The 20,873-nt window shown below is 47.7% G+C and overlaps 14 non-coding genes across 14 annotated transcripts; all 14 read right to left on the reverse strand.

Annotated features, from left to right (window-relative positions):
• Positions 1-288: 288 nt before the first annotated feature.
• LOC142689872 (U2 spliceosomal RNA) lies at positions 289-479 on the reverse strand. The gene has a single exon (XR_012858704.1). It is a non-coding gene; the product is annotated as a U2 spliceosomal RNA (small nuclear RNA).
• A 1,276-nt stretch (positions 480-1,755) lies between these two features.
• Positions 1,756-1,946, reverse strand: LOC142689998 (U2 spliceosomal RNA). Its single transcript, XR_012858817.1, has one exon. It is a non-coding gene; the product is annotated as a U2 spliceosomal RNA (small nuclear RNA).
• A 1,300-nt stretch (positions 1,947-3,246) lies between these two features.
• LOC142689873 (U2 spliceosomal RNA) lies at positions 3,247-3,437 on the reverse strand. Its single transcript, XR_012858705.1, has one exon. It is a non-coding gene; the product is annotated as a U2 spliceosomal RNA (small nuclear RNA).
• A 1,293-nt stretch (positions 3,438-4,730) lies between these two features.
• On the reverse strand, positions 4,731-4,921 carry LOC142689874 (U2 spliceosomal RNA). The gene has a single exon (XR_012858706.1). It is a non-coding gene; the product is annotated as a U2 spliceosomal RNA (small nuclear RNA).
• Positions 4,922-6,197: 1,276 nt separating this feature from the next.
• On the reverse strand, positions 6,198-6,388 carry LOC142689877 (U2 spliceosomal RNA). The gene has a single exon (XR_012858708.1). It is a non-coding gene; the product is annotated as a U2 spliceosomal RNA (small nuclear RNA).
• Positions 6,389-7,680: 1,292 nt separating this feature from the next.
• On the reverse strand, positions 7,681-7,871 carry LOC142689878 (U2 spliceosomal RNA). The gene has a single exon (XR_012858709.1). It is a non-coding gene; the product is annotated as a U2 spliceosomal RNA (small nuclear RNA).
• Positions 7,872-9,159: 1,288 nt separating this feature from the next.
• LOC142689879 (U2 spliceosomal RNA) lies at positions 9,160-9,350 on the reverse strand. The gene has a single exon (XR_012858710.1). It is a non-coding gene; the product is annotated as a U2 spliceosomal RNA (small nuclear RNA).
• A 1,288-nt stretch (positions 9,351-10,638) lies between these two features.
• On the reverse strand, positions 10,639-10,829 carry LOC142689880 (U2 spliceosomal RNA). The gene has a single exon (XR_012858711.1). It is a non-coding gene; the product is annotated as a U2 spliceosomal RNA (small nuclear RNA).
• A 1,288-nt stretch (positions 10,830-12,117) lies between these two features.
• On the reverse strand, positions 12,118-12,308 carry LOC142689881 (U2 spliceosomal RNA). The gene has a single exon (XR_012858712.1). It is a non-coding gene; the product is annotated as a U2 spliceosomal RNA (small nuclear RNA).
• A 1,292-nt stretch (positions 12,309-13,600) lies between these two features.
• LOC142689883 (U2 spliceosomal RNA) lies at positions 13,601-13,791 on the reverse strand. Its single transcript, XR_012858714.1, has one exon. It is a non-coding gene; the product is annotated as a U2 spliceosomal RNA (small nuclear RNA).
• A 1,284-nt stretch (positions 13,792-15,075) lies between these two features.
• Positions 15,076-15,266, reverse strand: LOC142689884 (U2 spliceosomal RNA). Its single transcript, XR_012858715.1, has one exon. It is a non-coding gene; the product is annotated as a U2 spliceosomal RNA (small nuclear RNA).
• A 1,280-nt stretch (positions 15,267-16,546) lies between these two features.
• Positions 16,547-16,737, reverse strand: LOC142689885 (U2 spliceosomal RNA). The gene has a single exon (XR_012858716.1). It is a non-coding gene; the product is annotated as a U2 spliceosomal RNA (small nuclear RNA).
• A 1,296-nt stretch (positions 16,738-18,033) lies between these two features.
• LOC142689887 (U2 spliceosomal RNA) lies at positions 18,034-18,224 on the reverse strand. The gene has a single exon (XR_012858717.1). It is a non-coding gene; the product is annotated as a U2 spliceosomal RNA (small nuclear RNA).
• A 1,272-nt stretch (positions 18,225-19,496) lies between these two features.
• LOC142689888 (U2 spliceosomal RNA) lies at positions 19,497-19,687 on the reverse strand. The gene has a single exon (XR_012858718.1). It is a non-coding gene; the product is annotated as a U2 spliceosomal RNA (small nuclear RNA).
• Between the last annotated feature and the right edge of the window lie 1,186 nt (positions 19,688-20,873).

A 20,873-nucleotide genomic window follows, 5' to 3' on the forward strand; every position in this document is an offset into this window, starting at 1 on the left:
CAGGTGCAGCTCTTTAACTTACCTAAAAGGGAGGGCGGAGAGAAGACAAGGAAGGTGAATGAGGAGTTCCAATGTGAAATGCCGGAAACACAGAAACACAGACGACACACAACAAGAGGTGGCAATCTATTCATTAATTGCATTTAATCAATGAGCTCATTATCACTCATGCATTGTCCAACAGGTGTTGAAATAATGGGATTAAAAGGGGAGATCCCTTCAGAAAGACAGAAACAATAGCAAAGACAAAAAACACTTTTGGAATCTGCTTTTAGTCAACACATAAGGAAAGGGTGCACCGGTCCTGGAAATACTGCAATACCAGGTCAATGCGTGGAGTGGACAGAGCAAGCTCTATTTCCATCTCCCTGTTCTAAAAATCCATTTAATATATGGTCCCCAGATAGGGGACGTATCAGATATTAAACTGATAAGAACAGATACTACACTTGATCTTAGCCAAAAGGCCGAGAAGCGATAACCCGAACGGGCCGCGCGTTGCCCGAGCCTGCCCGATACTGCTGTTCAGCCCTTGCAGCGATTCAGCCTACTTCTAGGCAATTCCATGGGGCCCTGCAGGCTCACACACTCACAGCTACACGGGAGGTGAATAAAGGCCGGAGAGGAAGCCAGACAGGATTTGCTTCTTTTGCTTGCACCACAATGCAGTGCTGAAAGAGGAGGAATCTACATAAAAACGCCTTCCTGGCAACGCCCAAATGCCCTGCTGCCATGCAGATAAACACTGGCAGCGGCAGCAAGTGCATGCCCACAGCCACCCCTTGTTCCTTCACACCTTGTATCAGCTGTAATCCAGTCCAGTCCAGTGCTGCCTGCTGAGCAGCACTGACCAACACTGCCTGGGCCCAGGCTTTTATCTCTGAGGCCCCATTATGATGTCAGAAAGCTGGCTCTGGAATCCTGAGGGCTCCACTATGACACGTGCAAAGTTCCGTCTGAACTTTATATAAGACGGTGAGGCTCAGTCAGTCACTCAGTGTTGCCTGAGAGGGCAACACTGCAACAGCCGGCCGCCAGGCTGTCTTTTTTTTGCACAGCTAGTTGCCTCCAGGAGGCCACAAGAGGGAGACAAGGGACTGCAAAATGGAAAATAGGCATCCACCAACTTTACAGACAACTTCTCCTTGCTCCTACAACCTCCATCCTTGCACAGTTTGTTATTCTTCTAGGTAACATAGTAACAAATCCAAATTGCTGCTCTCTTTGTAGGCAAGCAAGGCTTTGTTGCAACTGCAATTCTTACTTCTTCTTGAAATGTAGGGACGACAGTACATTCCATCACATCCATCTAGTGTACACAGGTAGGTCCATTGTGGCGGGCAGGCGAGCGGGCGGGCTGCTTTATTGGCTGTTTGCTGTTCCCCTACTCCACTCCACTATTTGACTGTTGTGCTGCATCAATCAATCAATCAATCAATCAATCAATCAATCAATCAGTGGCTGGCTCAGGTGCAGCTCTTTAACTTACCTAAAAGGGAGGGCGGAGAGAAGACAAGGAAGGTGAATGAGGTGTTCCAATGTGAAATGCCGGAAACACAGAAACACAGACGACACACAACAAGAGGTGGCAATCTATTCATTAATTGCATTTAATCAATGAGCTCATTATCACTCATGCATTGTCCAACAGGTGTTGAAATAATGGGATTAAAAGGGGAGATCCCTTCAGAAAGACAGAAACAATAGCAAAGACAAAAAACACTTTTGGAATCTGCTTTTAGTCAACACATAAGGAAAGGGTGCACCGGTCCTGGAAATACTGCAATACCAGGTCAATGCGGGGAGTGGACAGAGCAAGCTCTATTTCCATCTCCCTGTTCTAAAAATCCATTTAATATATGGTCCCCAGATAGGGGACGTATCAGATATTAAACTGATAAGAACAGATACTACACTTGATCTTAGCCAAAAGGCCGAGAAGCGATAACCCGAACGGGCCGCGCGTTGCCCGAGCCTGCCCGATACTGCTGTTCAGCCCTTGCAGCGATTCAGCCTACTTCTAGGCAATTCCATGGGGCCCTGCAGGCTCACACACTCACAGCTACACGGGAGGTGAATAAAGGCCGGAGAGGAAGCCAGACAGGATTTGCTTCTTTTGCTTGCACCACAATGCAGTGCTGAAAGAGGAGGAATCTACATAAAAACGCCTTCCTGGCAACGCCCAAATGCCCTGCTGCCATGCAGATAAACACTGGCAGCGGCAGCAAGTGCATGCCCACAGCCACCCCTTGTTCCTTCACACCTTGTATCAGCTGTAATCCAGTCCAGTCCAGTGCTGCCTGCTGAGCAGCACTGACCAACACTGCCTGGGCCCAGGCTTTTATCTCTGAGGCCCCATTATGATGTCAGAAAGCTGGCTCTGGAATCCTGAGGGCTCCACTATGACACGTGCAAAGTTCCGTCTGAACTTTATATAAGACGGTGAGGCTCAGTCAGTCACTCAGTGTTGCCTGAGAGGGCAACACTGCAACAGCCGGCCGCCAGGCTGTCTTTTTTTTGCACAGCTAGTTGCCTCCAGGAGGCCACAAGAGGGAGACAAGGGACTGCAAAATGGAAAATAGGCATCCACCAACTTTACAGACAACTTCTCCTTGCTCCTACAACCTCCATCCTTGCACAGTTTGTTATTCTTCTAGGTAACATAGTAACAAATCCAAATTGCTGCTCTCTTTGTAGGCAAGCAAGGCTTTGTTGCAACTGCAATTCTTACTTCTTCTTGAAATGTAGGGACGACAGTACATTCCATTACATCCATCTAGTGTACACAGGTAGGTCCATTGTGGCGGGCAGGTGAGCGGGCGGGCTGCTTTATTGGCTGTTTGCTGTTCCCCTACTCCACTCCACTATTTGACTGTTGTGCTGCATCAATCAATCAATCAATCAATCAATCAATCAATCAATCAATCAATCAATCAATCAATCAATCAGTGGCTGGCTCAGGTGCAGCTCTTTAACTTACCTAAAAGGGAGGGCGGAGAGAAGACAAGGAAGGTGAATGAGGAGTTCCAATGTGAAATGCCGGAAACACAGAAACACAGACGACACACAACAAGAGGTGGCAATCTATTCATTAATTGCATTTAATCAATGAGCTCATTATCACTCATGCATTGTCCAACAGGTGTTGAAATAATGGGATTAAAAGGGGAGATCCCTTCAGAAAGACAGAAACAATAGCAAAGACAAAAAACACTTTTGGAATCTGCTTTTAGTCAACACATAAGGAAAGGGTGCACCGGTCCTGGAAATACTGCAATACCAGGTCAATGCGTGGAGTGGACAGAGCAAGCTCTATTTCCATCTCCCTGTTCTAAAAATCCATTTAATATATGGTCCCCAGATAGGGGACGTATCAGATATTAAACTGATAAGAACAGATACTACACTTGATCTTAGCCAAAAGGCCGAGAAGCGATAACCCGAACGGGCCGCGCGTTGCCCGAGCCTGCCCGATACTGCTGTTCAGCCCTTGCAGCGATTCAGCCTACTTCTAGGCAATTCCATGGGGCCCTGCAGGCTCACACACTCACAGCTACACGGGAGGTGAATAAAGGCCGGAGAGGAAGCCAGACAGGATTTGCTTCTTTTGCTTGCACCACAATGCAGTGCTGAAAGAGGAGGAATCTACATAAAAACGCCTTCCTGGCAACGCCCAAATGCCCTGCTGCCATGCAGATAAACACTGGCAGCGGCAGCAAGTGCATGCCCACAGCCACCCCTTGTTCCTTCACACCTTGTATCAGCTGTAATCCAGTCCAGTCCAGTGCTGCCTGCTGAGCAGCACTGACCAACACTGCCTGGGCCCAGGCTTTTATCTCTGAGGCCCCATTATGATGTCAGAAAGCTGGCTCTGGAATCCTGACTCCACTATGACACGTGCAAAGTTCCGTCTGAACTTTATATAAGACGGTGAGGCTCAGTCAGTCACTCAGTGTTGCCTGAGAGGGCAACACTGCAACAGCCGGCCGCCAGGCTGTCTTTTTTTTGCACAGCTAGTTGCCTCCAGGAGGCCACAAGAGGGAGACAAGGGACTGCAAAATGGAAAATAGGCATCCACCAACTTTACAGACAACTTCTCCTTGCTCCTACAACCTCCATCCTTGCACAGTTTGTTATTCTTCTAGGTAACATAGTAACAAATCCAAATTGCTGCTCTCTTTGTAGGCAAGCAAGGCTTTGTTGCAACTGCAATTCTTACTTCTTCTTGAAATGTAGGGACGACAGTACATTCCATCACATCCATCTAGTGTACACAGGTAGGTCCATTGTGGCGGGCAGGCGAGCGGGCGGGCTGCTTTATTGGCTGTTTGCTGTTCCCCTACTCCACTCCACTATTTGACTGTTGTGCTGCATCAATCAATCAATCAATCAATCAATCAATCAATCAATCAATCAATCAATCAATCAATCAGTGGCTGGCTCAGGTGCAGCTCTTTAACTTACCTAAAAGGGAGGGCGGAGAGAAGACAAGGAAGGTGAATGAGGTGTTCCAATGTGAAATGCCGGAAACACAGAAACACAGACGACACACAACAAGAGGTGGCAATCTATTCATTAATTGCATTTAATCAATGAGCTCATTATCACTCATGCATTGTCCAACAGGTGTTGAAATAATGGGATTAAAAGGGGAGATCCCTTCAGAAAGACAGAAACAATAGCAAAGACAAAAAACACTTTTGGAATCTGCTTTTAGTCAACACATAAGGAAAGGGTGCACCGGTCCTGGAAATACTGCAATACCAGGTCAATGCGTGGAGTGGACAGAGCAAGCTCTATTTCCATCTCCCTGTTCTAAAAATCCATTTAATATATGGTCCCCAGATAGGGGACGTATCAGATATTAAACTGATAAGAACAGATACTACACTTGATCTTAGCCAAAAGGCCGAGAAGCGATAACCCGAACGGGCCGCGCGTTGCCCGAGCCTGCCCGATACTGCTGTTCAGCCCTTGCAGCGATTCAGCCTACTTCTAGGCAATTCCATGGGGCCCTGCAGGCTCACACACTCACAGCTACACGGGAGGTGAATAAAGGCCGGAGAGGAAGCCAGACAGGATTTGCTTCTTTTGCTTGCACCACAATGCAGTGCTGAAAGAGGAGGAATCTACATAAAAACGCCTTCCTGGCAACGCCCAAATGCCCTGCTGCCATGCAGATAAACACTGGCAGCGGCAGCAAGTGCATGCCCACAGCCACCCCTTGTTCCTTCACACCTTGTATCAGCTGTAATCCAGTCCAGTCCAGTGCTGCCTGCTGAGCAGCACTGACCAACACTGCCTGGGCCCAGGCTTTTATCTCTGAGGCCCCATTATGATGTCAGAAAGCTGGCTCTGGAATCCTGAGGGCTCCACTATGACACGTGCAAAGTTCCGTCTGAACTTTATATAAGACGGTGAGGCTCAGTCAGTCACTCAGTGTTGCCTGAGAGGGCAACACTGCAACAGCCGGCCGCCAGGCTGTCTTTTTTTTGCACAGCTAGTTGCCTCCAGGAGGCCACAAGAGGGAGACAAGGGACTGCAAAATGGAAAATAGGCATCCACCAACTTTACAGACAACTTCTCCTTGCTCCTACAACCTCCATCCTTGCACAGTTTGTTATTCTTCTAGGTAACATAGTAACAAATCCAAATTGCTGCTCTCTTTGTAGGCAAGCAAGGCTTTGTTGCAACTGCAATTCTTACTTCTTCTTGAAATGTAGGGACGACAGTACATTCCATCACATCCATCTAGTGTACACAGGTAGGTCCATTGTGGCGGGCAGGCGAGCGGGCGGGCTGCTTTATTGGCTGTTTGCTGTTCCCCTACTCCACTCCACTATTTGACTGTTGTGCTGCATCAATCAATCAATCAATCAATCAATCAATCAATCAATCAGTGGCTGGCTCAGGTGCAGCTCTTTAACTTACCTAAAAGGGAGGGCGGAGAGAAGACAAGGAAGGTGAATGAGGTGTTCCAATGTGAAATGCCGGAAACACAGAAACACAGACGACACACAACAAGAGGTGGCAATCTATTCATTAATTGCATTTAATCAATGAGCTCATTATCACTCATGCATTGTCCAACAGGTGTTGAAATAATGGGATTAAAAGGGGAGATCCCTTCAGAAAGACAGAAACAATAGCAAAGACAAAAAACACTTTTGGAATCTGCTTTTAGTCAACACATAAGGAAAGGGTGCACCGGTCCTGGAAATACTGCAATACCAGGTCAATGCGTGGAGTGGACAGAGCAAGCTCTATTTCCATCTCCCTGTTCTAAAAATCCATTTAATATATGGTCCCCAGATAGGGGACGTATCAGATATTAAACTGATAAGAACAGATACTACACTTGATCTTAGCCAAAAGGCCGAGAAGCGATAACCCGAACGGGCCGCGCGTTGCCCGAGCCTGCCCGATACTGCTGTTCAGCCCTTGCAGCGATTCAGCCTACTTCTAGGCAATTCCATGGGGCCCTGCAGGCTCACACACTCACAGCTACACGGGAGGTGAATAAAGGCCGGAGAGGAAGCCAGACAGGATTTGCTTCTTTTGCTTGCACCACAATGCAGTGCTGAAAGAGGAGGAATCTACATAAAAACGCCTTCCTGGCAACGCCCAAATGCCCTGCTGCCATGCAGATAAACACTGGCAGCGGCAGCAAGTGCATGCCCACAGCCACCCCTTGTTCCTTCACACCTTGTATCAGCTGTAATCCAGTCCAGTCCAGTGCTGCCTGCTGAGCAGCACTGACCAACACTGCCTGGGCCCAGGCTTTTATCTCTGAGGCCCCATTATGATGTCAGAAAGCTGGCTCTGGAATCCTGAGGGCTCCACTATGACACGTGCAAAGTTCCGTCTGAACTTTATATAAGACGGTGAGGCTCAGTCAGTCACTCAGTGTTGCCTGAGAGGGCAACACTGCAACAGCCGGCCGCCAGGCTGTCTTTTTTTTGCACAGCTAGTTGCCTCCAGGAGGCCACAAGAGGGAGACAAGGGACTGCAAAATGGAAAATAGGCATCCACCAACTTTACAGACAACTTCTCCTTGCTCCTACAACCTCCATCCTTGCACAGTTTGTTATTCTTCTAGGTAACATAGTAACAAATCCAAATTGCTGCTCTCTTTGTAGGCAAGCAAGGCTTTGTTGCAACTGCAATTCTTACTTCTTCTTGAAATGTAGGGACGACAGTACATTCCATCATATCCATCTAGTGTACACAGGTAGGTCCATTGTGGCGGGCAGGCGAGCGGGCGGGCTGCTTTATTGGCTGTTTGCTGTTCCCCTACTCCACTCCACTATTTGACTGTTGTGCTGCATCAATCAATCAATCAATCAATCAATCAATCAATCAATCAATCAATCAATCAATCAGTGGCTGGCTCAGGTGCAGCTCTTTAACTTACCTAAAAGGGAGGGCGGAGAGAAGACAAGGAAGGTGAATGAGGTGTTCCAATGTGAAATGCCGGAAACACAGAAACACAGACGACACACAACAAGAGGTGGCAATCTATTCATTAATTGCATTTAATCAATGAGCTCATTATCACTCATGCATTGTCCAACAGGTGTTGAAATAATGGGATTAAAAGGGGAGATCCCTTCAGAAAGACAGAAACAATAGCAAAGACAAAAAACACTTTTGGAATCTGCTTTTAGTCAACACATAAGGAAAGGGTGCACCGGTCCTGGAAATACTGCAATACCAGGTCAATGCGTGGAGTGGACAGAGCAAGCTCTATTTCCATCTCCCTGTTCTAAAAATCCATTTAATATATGGTCCCCAGATAGGGGACGTATCAGATATTAAACTGATAAGAACAGATACTACACTTGATCTTAGCCAAAAGGCCGAGAAGCGATAACCCGAACGGGCCGCGCGTTGCCCGAGCCTGCCCGATACTGCTGTTCAGCCCTTGCAGCGATTCAGCCTACTTCTAGGCAATTCCATGGGGCCCTGCAGGCTCACACACTCACAGCTACACGGGAGGTGAATAAAGGCCGGAGAGGAAGCCAGACAGGATTTGCTTCTTTTGCTTGCACCACAATGCAGTGCTGAAAGAGGAGGAATCTACATAAAAACGCCTTCCTGGCAACGCCCAAATGCCCTGCTGCCATGCAGATAAACACTGGCAGCGGCAGCAAGTGCATGCCCACAGCCACCCCTTGTTCCTTCACACCTTGTATCAGCTGTAATCCAGTCCAGTCCAGTGCTGCCTGCTGAGCAGCACTGACCAACACTGCCTGGGCCCAGGCTTTTATCTCTGAGGCCCCATTATGATGTCAGAAAGCTGGCTCTGGAATCCTGAGGGCTCCACTATGACACGTGCAAAGTTCCGTCTGAACTTTATATAAGACGGTGAGGCTCAGTCAGTCACTCAGTGTTGCCTGAGAGGGCAACACTGCAACAGCCGGCCGCCAGGCTGTCTTTTTTTTGCACAGCTAGTTGCCTCCAGGAGGCCACAAGAGGGAGACGAGGGACTGCAAAATGGAAAATAGGCATCCACCAACTTTACAGACAACTTCTCCTTGCTCCTACAACCTCCATCCTTGCACAGTTTGTTATTCTTCTAGGTAACATAGTAACAAATCCAAATTGCTGCTCTCTTTGTAGGCAAGCAAGGCTTTGTTGCAACTGCAATTCTTACTTCTTCTTGAAATGTAGGGACGACAGTACATTCCATCACATCCATCTAGTGTACACAGGTAGGTCCATTGTGGCGGGCAGGCGAGCGGGCGGGCTGCTTTATTGGCTGTTTGCTGTTCCCCTACTCCACTCCACTATTTGACTGTTGTGCTGCATCAATCAATCAATCAATCAATCAATCAATCAATCAATCAATCAATCAATCAGTGGCTGGCTCAGGTGCAGCTCTTTAACTTACCTAAAAGGGAGGGCGGAGAGAAGACAAGGAAGGTGAATGAGGTGTTCCAATGTGAAATGCCGGAAACACAGAAACACAGACGACACACAACAAGAGGTGGCAATCTATTCATTAATTGCATTTAATCAATGAGCTCATTATCACTCATGCATTGTCCAACAGGTGTTGAAATAATGGGATTAAAAGGGGAGATCCCTTCAGAAAGACAGAAACAATAGCAAAGACAAAAAACACTTTTGGAATCTGCTTTTAGTCAACACATAAGGAAAGGGTGCACCGGTCCTGGAAATACTGCAATACCAGGTCAATGCGTGGAGTGGACAGAGCAAGCTCTATTTCCATCTCCCTGTTCTAAAAATCCATTTAATATATGGTCCCCAGATAGGGGACGTATCAGATATTAAACTGATAAGAACAGATACTACACTTGATCTTAGCCAAAAGGCCGAGAAGCGATAACCCGAACGGGCCGCGCGTTGCCCGAGCCTGCCCGATACTGCTGTTCAGCCCTTGCAGCGATTCAGCCTACTTCTAGGCAATTCCATGGGGCCCTGCAGGCTCACACACTCACAGCTACACGGGAGGTGAATAAAGGCCGGAGAGGAAGCCAGACAGGATTTGCTTCTTTTGCTTGCACCACAATGCAGTGCTGAAAGAGGAGGAATCTACATAAAAACGCCTTCCTGGCAACGCCCAAATGCCCTGCTGCCATGCAGATAAACACTGGCAGCGGCAGCAAGTGCATGCCCACAGCCACCCCTTGTTCCTTCACACCTTGTATCAGCTGTAATCCAGTCCAGTCCAGTGCTGCCTGCTGAGCAGCACTGACCAACACTGCCTGGGCCCAGGCTTTTATCTCTGAGGCCCCATTATGATGTCAGAAAGCTGGCTCTGGAATCCTGAGGGCTCCACTATGACACGTGCAAAGTTCCGTCTGAACTTTATATAAGACGGTGAGGCTCAGTCAGTCACTCAGTGTTGCCTGAGAGGGCAACACTGCAACAGCCGGCCGCCAGGCTGTCTTTTTTTTGCACAGCTAGTTGCCTCCAGGAGGCCACAAGAGGGAGACAAGGGACTGCAAAATGGAAAATAGGCATCCACCAACTTTACAGACAACTTCTCCTTGCTCCTACAACCTCCATCCTTGCACAGTTTGTTATTCTTCTAGGTAACATAGTAACAAATCCAAATTGCTGCTCTCTTTGTAGGCAAGCAAGGCTTTGTTGCAACTGCAATTCTTACTTCTTCTTGAAATGTAGGGACGACAGTACATTCCATCACATCCATCTAGTGTACACAGGTAGGTCCATTGTGGCGGGCAGGCGAGCGGGCGGGCTGCTTTATTGGCTGTTTGCTGTTCCCCTACTCCACTCCACTATTTGACTGTTGTGCTGCATCAATCAATCAATCAATCAATCAATCAATCAATCAATCAATCAATCAATCAGTGGCTGGCTCAGGTGCAGCTCTTTAACTTACCTAAAAGGGAGGGCGGAGAGAAGACAAGGAAGGTGAATGAGGTGTTCCAATGTGAAATGCCGGAAACACAGAAACACAGACGACACACAACAAGAGGTGGCAATCTATTCATTAATTGCATTTAATCAATGAGCTCATTATCACTCATGCATTGTCCAACAGGTGTTGAAATAATGGGATTAAAAGGGGAGATCCCTTCAGAAAGACAGAAACAATAGCAAAGACAAAAAACACTTTTGGAATCTGCTTTTAGTCAACACATAAGGAAAGGGTGCACCGGTCCTGGAAATACTGCAATACCAGGTCAATGCGTGGAGTGGACAGAGCAAGCTCTATTTCCATCTCCCTGTTCTAAAAATCCATTTAATATATGGTCCCCAGATAGGGGACGTATCAGATATTAAACTGATAAGAACAGATACTACACTTGATCTTAGCCAAAAGGCCGAGAAGCGATAACCCGAACGGGCCGCGCGTTGCCCGAGCCTGCCCGATACTGCTGTTCAGCCCTTGCAGCGATTCAGCCTACTTCTAGGCAATTCCATGGGGCCCTGCAGGCTCACACACTCACAGCTACACGGGAGGTGAATAAAGGCCGGAGAGGAAGCCAGACAGGATTTGCTTCTTTTGCTTGCACCACAATGCAGTGCTGAAAGAGGAGGAATCTACATAAAAACGCCTTCCTGGCAACGCCCAAATGCCCTGCTGCCATGCAGATAAACACTGGCAGCGGCAGCAAGTGCATGCCCACAGCCACCCCTTGTTCCTTCACACCTTGTATCAGCTGTAATCCAGTCCAGTCCAGTGCTGCCTGCTGAGCAGCACTGACCAACACTGCCTGGGCCCAGGCTTTTATCTCTGAGGCCCCATTATGATGTCAGAAAGCTGGCTCTGGAATCCTGAGGGCTCCACTATGACACGTGCAAAGTTCCGTCTGAACTTTATATAAGACGGTGAGGCTCAGTCAGTCACTCAGTGTTGCCTGAGAGGGCAACACTGCAACAGCCGGCCGCCAGGCTGTCTTTTTTTTGCACAGCTAGTTGCCTCCAGGAGGCCACAAGAGGGAGACAAGGGACTGCAAAATGGAAAATAGGCATCCACCAACTTTACAGACAACTTCTCCTTGCTCCTACAACCTCCATCCTTGCACAGTTTGTTATTCTTCTAGGTAACATAGTAACAAATCCAAATTGCTGCTCTCTTTGTAGGCAAGCAAGGCTTTGTTGCAACTGCAATTCTTACTTCTTCTTGAAATGTAGGGACGACAGTACATTCCATCACATCCATCTAGTGTACACAGGTAGGTCCATTGTGGCGGGCAGGCGAGCGGGCGGGCTGCTTTATTGGCTGTTTGCTGTTCCCCTACTCCACTCCACTATTTGACTGTTGTGCTGCATCAATCAATCAATCAATCAATCAATCAATCAATCAATCAATCAATCAATCAGTGGCTGGCTCAGGTGCAGCTCTTTAACTTACCTAAAAGGGAGGGCGGAGAGAAGACAAGGAAGGTGAATGAGGTGTTCCAATGTGAAATGCCGGAAACACAGAAACACAGACGACACACAACAAGAGGTGGCAATCTATTCATTAATTGCATTTAATCAATGAGCTCATTATCACTCATGCATTGTCCAACAGGTGTTGAAATAATGGGATTAAAAGGGGAGATCCCTTCAGAAAGACAGAAACAATAGCAAAGACAAAAAACACTTTTGGAATCTGCTTTTAGTCAACACATAAGGAAAGGGTGCACCGGTCCTGGAAATACTGCAATACCAGGTCAATGCGTGGAGTGGACAGAGCAAGCTCTATTTCCATCTCCCTGTTCTAAAAATCCATTTAATATATGGTCCCCAGATAGGGGACGTATCAGATATTAAACTGATAAGAACAGATACTACACTTGATCTTAGCCAAAAGGCCGAGAAGCGATAACCCGAACGGGCCGCGCGTTGCCCGAGCCTGCCCGATACTGCTGTTCAGCCCTTGCAGCGATTCAGCCTACTTCTAGGCAATTCCATGGGGCCCTGCAGGCTCACACACTCACAGCTACACGGGAGGTGAATACAGGCCGGAGAGGAAGCCAGACAGGATTTGCTTCTTTTGCTTGCACCACAATGCAGTGCTGAAAGAGGAGGAATCTACATAAAAACGCCTTCCTGGCAACGCCCAAATGCCCTGCTGCCATGCAGATAAACACTGGCAGCGGCAGCAAGTGCATGCCCACAGCCACCCCTTGTTCCTTCACACCTTGTATCAGCTGTAATCCAGTCCAGTCCAGTGCTGCCTGCTGAGCAGCACTGACCAACACTGCCTGGGCCCAGGCTTTTATCTCTGAGGCCCCATTATGATGTCAGAAAGCTGGCTCTGGAATCCTGAGGGCTCCACTATGACACGTGCAAAGTTCCGTCTGAACTTTATATAAGACGGTGAGGCTCAGTCAGTCACTCAGTGTTGCCTGAGAGGGCAACACTGCAACAGCCGGCCGCCAGGCTGTCTTTTTTTTGCACAGCTAGTTGCCTCCAGGAGGCCACAAGAGGGAGACAAGGGACTGCAAAATGGAAAATAGGCATCCACCAACTTTACAGACAACTTCTCCTTGCTCCTACAACCTCCATCCTTGCACAGTTTGTTATTCTTCTAGGTAACATAGTAACAAATCCAAATTGCTGCTCTCTTTGTAGGCAAGCAAGGCTTTGTTGCAACTGCAATTCTTACTTCTTCTTGAAATGTAGGGACGACAGTACATTCCATCACATCCATCTAGTGTACACAGGTAGGTCCATTGTGGCGGGCAGGCGAGCGGGCGGGCTGCTTTATTGGCTGTTTGCTGTTCCCCTACTCCACTCCACTATTTGACTGTTGTGCTGCATCAATCAATCAATCAATCAATCAATCAATCAATCAATCAATCAATCAATCAATCAGTGGCTGGCTCAGGTGCAGCTCTTTAACTTACCTAAAAGGGAGGGCGGAGAGAAGACAAGGAAGGTGAATGAGGTGTTCCAATGTGAAATGCCGGAAACACAGAAACACAGACGACACACAACAAGAGGTGGCAATCTATTCATTAATTGCATTTAATCAATGAGCTCATTATCACTCATGCATTGTCCAACAGGTGTTGAAATAATGGGATTAAAAGGGGAGATCCCTTCAGAAAGACAGAAACAATAGCAAAGACAAAAAACACTTTTGGAATCTGCTTTTAGTCAACACATAAGGAAAGGGTGCACCGGTCCTGGAAATACTGCAATACCAGGTCAATGCGTGGAGTGGACAGAGCAAGCTCTATTTCCATCTCCCTGTTCTAAAAATCCATTTAATATATGGTCCCCAGATAGGGGACGTATCAGATATTAAACTGATAAGAACAGATACTACACTTGATCTTAGCCAAAAGGCCGAGAAGCGATAACCCGAACGGGCCGCGCGTTGCCCGAGCCTGCCCGATACTGCTGTTCAGCCCTTGCAGCGATTCAGCCTACTTCTAGGCAATTCCATGGGGCCCTGCAGGCTCACACACTCACAGCTACACGGGAGGTGAATACAGGCCGGAGAGGAAGCCAGACAGGATTTGCTTCTTTTGCTTGCACCACAATGCAGTGCTGAAAGAGGAGGAATCTACATAAAAACGCCTTCCTGGCAACGCCCAAATGCCCTGCTGCCATGCAGATAAACACTGGCAGCGGCAGCAAGTGCATGCCCACAGCCACCCCTTGTTCCTTCACACCTTGTATCAGCTGTAATCCAGTCCAGTCCAGTGCTGCCTGCTGAGCAGCACTGACCAACACTGCCTGGGCCCAGGCTTTTATCTCTGAGGCCCCATTATGATGTCAGAAAGCTGGCTCTGGAATCCTGAGGGCTCCACTATGACACGTGCAAAGTTCCGTCTGAACTTTATATAAGACGGTGAGGCTCAGTCAGTCACTCAGTGTTGCCTGAGAGGGCAACACTGCAACAGCAGGCTGTCTTTTTTTTGCACAGCTAGTTGCCTCCAGGAGGCCACAAGAGGGAGACAAGGGACTGCAAAATGGAAAATAGGCATCCACCAACTTTACAGACAACTTCTCCTTGCTCCTACAACCTCCATCCTTGCACAGTTTGTTATTCTTCTAGGTAACATAGTAACAAATCCAAATTGCTGCTCTCTTTGTAGGCAAGCAAGGCTTTGTTGCAACTGCAATTCTTACTTCTTCTTGAAATGTAGGGACGACAGTACATTCCATCACATCCATCTAGTGTACACAGGTAGGTCCATTGTGGCGGGCAGGCGAGCGGGCGGGCTGCTTTATTGGCTGTTTGCTGTTCCCCTACTCCACTCCACTATTTGACTGTTGTGCTGCATCAATCAATCAATCAATCAATCAATCAATCAATCAATCAATCAATCAATCAATCAGTGGCTGGCTCAGGTGCAGCTCTTTAACTTACCTAAAAGGGAGGGCGGAGAGAAGACAAGGAAGGTGAATGAGGTGTTCCAATGTGAAATGCCGGAAACACAGAAACACAGACGACACACAACAAGAGGTGGCAATCTATTCATTAATTGCATTTAATCAATGAGCTCATTATCACTCATGCATTGTCCAACAGGTGTTGAAATAATGGGATTAAAAGGGGAGATCCCTTCAGAAAGACAGAAACAATAGCAAAGACAAAAAACACTTTTGGAATCTGCTTTTAGTCAACACATAAGGAAAGGGTGCACCGGTCCTGGAAATACTGCAATACCAGGTCAATGCGTGGAGTGGACAGAGCAAGCTCTATTTCCATCTCCCTGTTCTAAAAATCCATTTAATATATGGTCCCCAGATAGGGGACGTATCAGATATTAAACTGATAAGAACAGATACTACACTTGATCTTAGCCAAAAGGCCGAGAAGCGATAACCCGAACGGGCCGCGCGTTGCCCGAGCCTGCCCGATACTGCTGTTCAGCCCTTGCAGCGATTCAGCCTACTTCTAGGCAATTCCATGGGGCCCTGCAGGCTCACACACTCACAGCTACACGGGAGGTGAATAAAGGCCGGAGAGGAAGCCAGACAGGATTTGCTTCTTTTGCTTGCACCACAATGCAGTGCTGAAAGAGGAGGAATCTACATAAAAACGCCTTCCTGGCAACGCCCAAATGCCCTGCTGCCATGCAGATAAACACTGGCAGCGGCAGCAAGTGCATGCCCACAGCCACCCCTTGTTCCTTCACACCTTGTATCAGCTGTAATCCAGTCCAGTCCAGTGCTGCCTGCTGAGCAGCACTGACCAACACTGCCTGGGCCCAGGCTTTTATCTCTGAGGCCCCATTATGATGTCAGAAAGCTGGCTCTGGAATCCTGAGGGCTCCACTATGACACGTGCAAAGTTCCGTCTGAACTTTATATAAGACGGTGAGGCTCAGTCAGTCACTCAGTGTTGCCTGAGAGGGCAACACTGCAACAGCCGGCCGCCAGGCTGTCTTTTTTTTGCACAGCTAGTTGCCTCCAGGAGGCCACAAGAGGGAGACAAGGGACTGCAAAATGGAAAATAGGCATCCACCAACTTTACAGACAACTTCTCCTTGCTCCTACAACCTCCATCCTTGCACAGTTTGTTATTCTTCTAGGTAACATAGTAACAAATCCAAATTGCTGCTCTCTTTGTAGGCAAGCAAGGCTTTGTTGCAACTGCAATTCTTACTTCTTCTTGAAATGTAGGGACGACAGTACATTCCATCACATCCATCTAGTGTACACAGGTAGGTCCATTGTGGCGGGCAGGCGAGCGGGCGGGCTGCTTTATTGGCTGTTTGCTGTTCCCCTACTCCACTCCACTATTTGACTGTTGTGCTGCATCAATCAATCAATCAATCAATCAATCAATCAATCAATCAATCAGTGGCTGGCTCAGGTGCAGCTCTTTAACTTACCTAAAAGGGAGGGCGGAGAGAAGACAAGGAAGGTGAATGAGGTGTTCCAATGTGAAATGCCGGAAACACAGAAACACAGACGACACACAACAAGAGGTGGCAATCTATTCATTAATTGCATTTAATCAATGAGCTCATTATCACTCATGCATTGTCCAACAGGTGTTGAAATAATGGGATTAAAAGGGGAGATCCCTTCAGAAAGACAGAAACAATAGCAAAGACAAAAAACACTTTTGGAATCTGCTTTTAGTCAACACATAAAGAAAGGGTGCACCGGTCCTGGAAATACTGCAATACCAGGTCAATGCGTGGAGTGGACAGAGCAAGCTCTATTTCCATCTCCCTGTTCTAAAAATCCATTTAATATATGGTCCCCAGATAGGGGACGTATCAGATATTAAACTGATAAGAACAGATACTACACTTGATCTTAGCCAAAAGGCCGAGAAGCGATAACCCGAACGGGCCGCGCGTTGCCCGAGCCTGCCCGATACTGCTGTTCAGCCCTTGCAGCGATTCAGCCTACTTCTAGGCAATTCCATGGGGCCCTGCAGGCTCACACACTCACAGCTACACGGGAGGTGAATAAAGGCCGGAGAGGAAGCCAGACAGGATTTGCTTCTTTTGCTTGCACCACAATGCAGTGCTGAAAGAGGAGGAATCTACATAAAAACGCCTTCCTGGCAACGCCCAAATGCCCTGCTGCCATGCAGATAAACACTGGCAGCGGCAGCAAGTGCATGCCCACAGCCACCCCTTGTTCCTTCACACCTTGTATCAGCTGTAATCCAGTCCAGTCCAGTGCTGCCTGCTGAGCAGCACTGACCAACACTGCCTGGGCCCAGGCTTTTATCTCTGAGGCCCCATTATGATGTCAGAAAGCTGGCTCTGGAATCCTGAGGGCTCCACTATGACACGTGCAAAGTTCCGTCTGAACTTTATATAAGACGGTGAGGCTCAGTCAGTCACTCAGTGTTGCCTGAGAGGGCAACACTGCAACAGCCGGCCGCCAGGCTGTCTTTTTTTTGCACAGCTAGTTGCCTCCAGGAGGCCACAAGAGGGAGACAAGGGACTGCAAAATGGAAAATAGGCATCCACCAACTTTACAGACAACTTCTCCTTGCTCCTACAACCTCCATCCTTGCACAGTTTGTTATTCTTCTAGGTAACATAGTAACAAATCCAAATTGCTGCTCTCTTTGTAGGCAAGCAAGGCTTTGTTGCAACTGCAATTCTTACTTCTTCTTGAAATGTAGGGACGACAGTACATTCCATCACATCCATCTAGTGTACACAGGTAGGTCCATTGTGGCGGGCAGGCGAGCGGGCGGGCTGCTTTATTGGCTGTTTGCTGTTCCCCTACTCCACTCCACTATTTGACTGTTGTGCTGCATCAATCAATCAATCAATCAATCAATCAATCAATCAATCAATCAATCAATCAATCAATCAGTGGCTGGCTCAGGTGCAGCTCTTTAACTTACCTAAAAGGGAGGGCGGAGAGAAGACAAGGAAGGTGAATGAGGTGTTCCAATGTGAAATGCCGGAAACACAGAAACACAGACGACACACAACAAGAGGTGGCAATCTATTCATTAATTGCATTTAATCAATGAGCTCATTATCACTCATGCATTGTCCAACAGGTGTTGAAATAATGGGATTAAAAGGGGAGATCCCTTCAGAAAGACAGAAACAATAGCAAAGACAAAAAACACTTTTGGAATCTGCTTTTAGTCAACACATAAAGAAAGGGTGCACCGGTCCTGGAAATACTGCAATACCAGGTCAATGCGTGGAGTGGACAGAGCAAGCTCTATTTCCATCTCCCTGTTCTAAAAATCCATTTAATATATGGTCCCCAGATAGGGGACGTATCAGATATTAAACTGATAAGAACAGATACTACACTTGATCTTAGCCAAAAGGCCGAGAAGCGATAACCCGAACGGGCCGCGCGTTGCCCGAGCCTGCCCGATACTGCTGTTCAGCCCTTGCAGCGATTCAGCCTACTTCTAGGCAATTCCATGGGGCCCTGCAGGCTCACACACTCACAGCTACACGGGAGGTGAATAAAGGCCGGAGAGGAAGCCAGACAGGATTTGCTTCTTTTGCTTGCACCACAATGCAGTGCTGAAAGAGGAGGAATCTACATAAAAACGCCTTCCTGGCAACGCCCAAATGCCCTGCTGCCATGCAGATAAACACTGGCAGCGGCAGCAAGTGCATGCCCACAGCCACCCCTTGTTCCTTCACACCTTGTATCAGCTGTAATCCAGTCCAGTCCAGTGCTGCCTGCTGAGCAGCACTGACCAACACTGCCTGGGCCCAGGCTTTTATCTCTGAGGCCCCATTATGATGTCAGAAAGCTGGCTCTGGAATCCTGAGGGCTCCACTATGACACGTGCAAAGTTCCGTCTGAACTTTATATAAGACGGTGAGGCTCAGTCAGTCACTCAGTGTTGCCTGAGAGGGCAACACTGCAACAGCCGGCCGCCAGGCTGTCTTTTTTTTGCACAGCTAGTTGCCTCCAGGAGGCCACAAGAGGGAGACAAGGGACTGCAAAATGGAAAATAGGCATCCACCAACTTTACAGACAACTTCTCCTTGCTCCTACAACCTCCATCCTTGCACAGTTTGTTATTCTTCTAGGTAACATAGTAACAAATCCAAATTGCTGCTCTCTTTGTAGGCAAGCAAGGCTTTGTTGCAACTGCAATTCTTACTTCTTCTTGAAATGTAGGGACGACAGTACATTCCATCACATCCATCTAGTGTACACAGGTAGGTCCATTGTGGCGGGCAGGCGAGCGGGCGGGCTGCTTTATTGGCTGTTTGCTGTTCCCCTACTCCACTCCACTATTTGACTGTTGTGCTGCATCAATCAATCAATCAATCAATCAATCAATCAATCAGTGGCTGGCTCAGGTGCAGCTCTTTAACTTACCTAAAAGGGAGGGCGGAGAGAAGACAAGGAAGGTGAATGAGGTGTTCCAATGTGAAATGCCGGAAACACAGAAACACAGACGACACACAACAAGAGGTGGCAATCTATTCATTAATTGCATTTAATCAATGAGCTCATTATCACTCATGCATTGTCCAACAGGTGTTGAAATAATGGGATTAAAAGGGGAGATCCCTTCAGAAAGACAGAAACAATAGCAAAGACAAAAAACACTTTTGGAATCTGCTTTTAGTCAACACATAAGGAAAGGGTGCACCGGTCCTGGAAATACTGCAATACCAGGTCAATGCGTGGAGTGGACAGAGCAAGCTCTATTTCCATCTCCCTGTTCTAAAAATCCATTTAATATATGGTCCCCAGATAGGGGACGTATCAGATATTAAACTGATAAGAACAGATACTACACTTGATCTTAGCCAAAAGGCCGAGAAGCGATAACCCGAACGGGCCGCGCGTTGCCCGAGCCTGCCCGATACTGCTGTTCAGCCCTTGCAGCGATTCAGCCTACTTCTAGGCAATTCCATGGGGCCCTGCAGGCTCACACACTCACAGCTACACGGGAGGTGAATAAAGGCCGGAGAGGAAGCCAGACAGGATTTGCTTCTTTTGCTTGCACCACAATGCAGTGCTGAAAGAGGAGGAATCTACATAAAAACGCCTTCCTGGCAACGCCCAAATGCCCTGCTGCCATGCAGATAAACACTGGCAGCGGCAGCAAGTGCATGCCCACAGCCACCCCTTGTTCCTTCACACCTTGTATCAGCTGTAATCCAGTCCAGTCCAGTGCTGCCTGCTGAGCAGCACTGACCAACACTGCCTGGGCCCAGGCTTTTATCTCTGAGGCCCCATTATGATGTCAGAAAGCTGGCTCTGGAATCCTGAGGGCTCCACTATGACACGTGCAAAGTTCCGTCTGAACTTTATATAAGACGGTGAGGCTCAGTCAGTCACTCAGTGTTGCCTGAGAGGGCAACACTGCAACAGCCGGCCGCCAGGCTGTCTTTTTTTTGCACAGCTAGTTGCCTCCAGGAGGCCACAAGAGGGAGACAAGGGACTGCAAAATGGAAAATAGGCATCCACCAACTTTACAGACAACTTCTCCTTGCTCCTACAACCTCCATCCTTGCACAGTTTGTTATTCTTCTAGGTAACATAGTAACAAATCCAAATTGCTGCTCTCTTTGTAGGCAAGCAAGGCTTTGTTGCAACTGCAATTCTTACTTCTTCTTGAAATGTAGGGACGACAGTACATTCCATCACATCCATCTAGTGTACACAGGTAGGTCCATTGTGGCGGGCAGGCGAGCGGGCTGCTTTATTGGCTGTTTGCTGTTCCCCTACTCCACTCCACTATTTGACTGTTGTGCTGCATCAATCAATCAATCAATCAATCAATCAATCAATCAATCAATCAGTGGCTGGCTCAGGTGCAGCTCTTTAACTTACCTAAAAGGGAGGGCGGAGAGAAGACAAGGAAGGTGAATGAGGTGTTCCAATGTGAAATGCCGGAAACACAGAAACACAGACGACACACAACAAGAGGTGGCAATCTATTCATTAATTGCATTTAATCAATGAGCTCATTATCACTCATGCATTGTCCAACAGGTGTTGAAATAATG

This window comes from Rhinoderma darwinii (assembly GCF_050947455.1).
Source record: "Rhinoderma darwinii isolate aRhiDar2 chromosome 5 unlocalized genomic scaffold, aRhiDar2.hap1 SUPER_5_unloc_32, whole genome shotgun sequence".
In the NCBI taxonomy this organism is placed as follows: domain Eukaryota; kingdom Metazoa; phylum Chordata; class Amphibia; order Anura; family Rhinodermatidae; genus Rhinoderma; species Rhinoderma darwinii.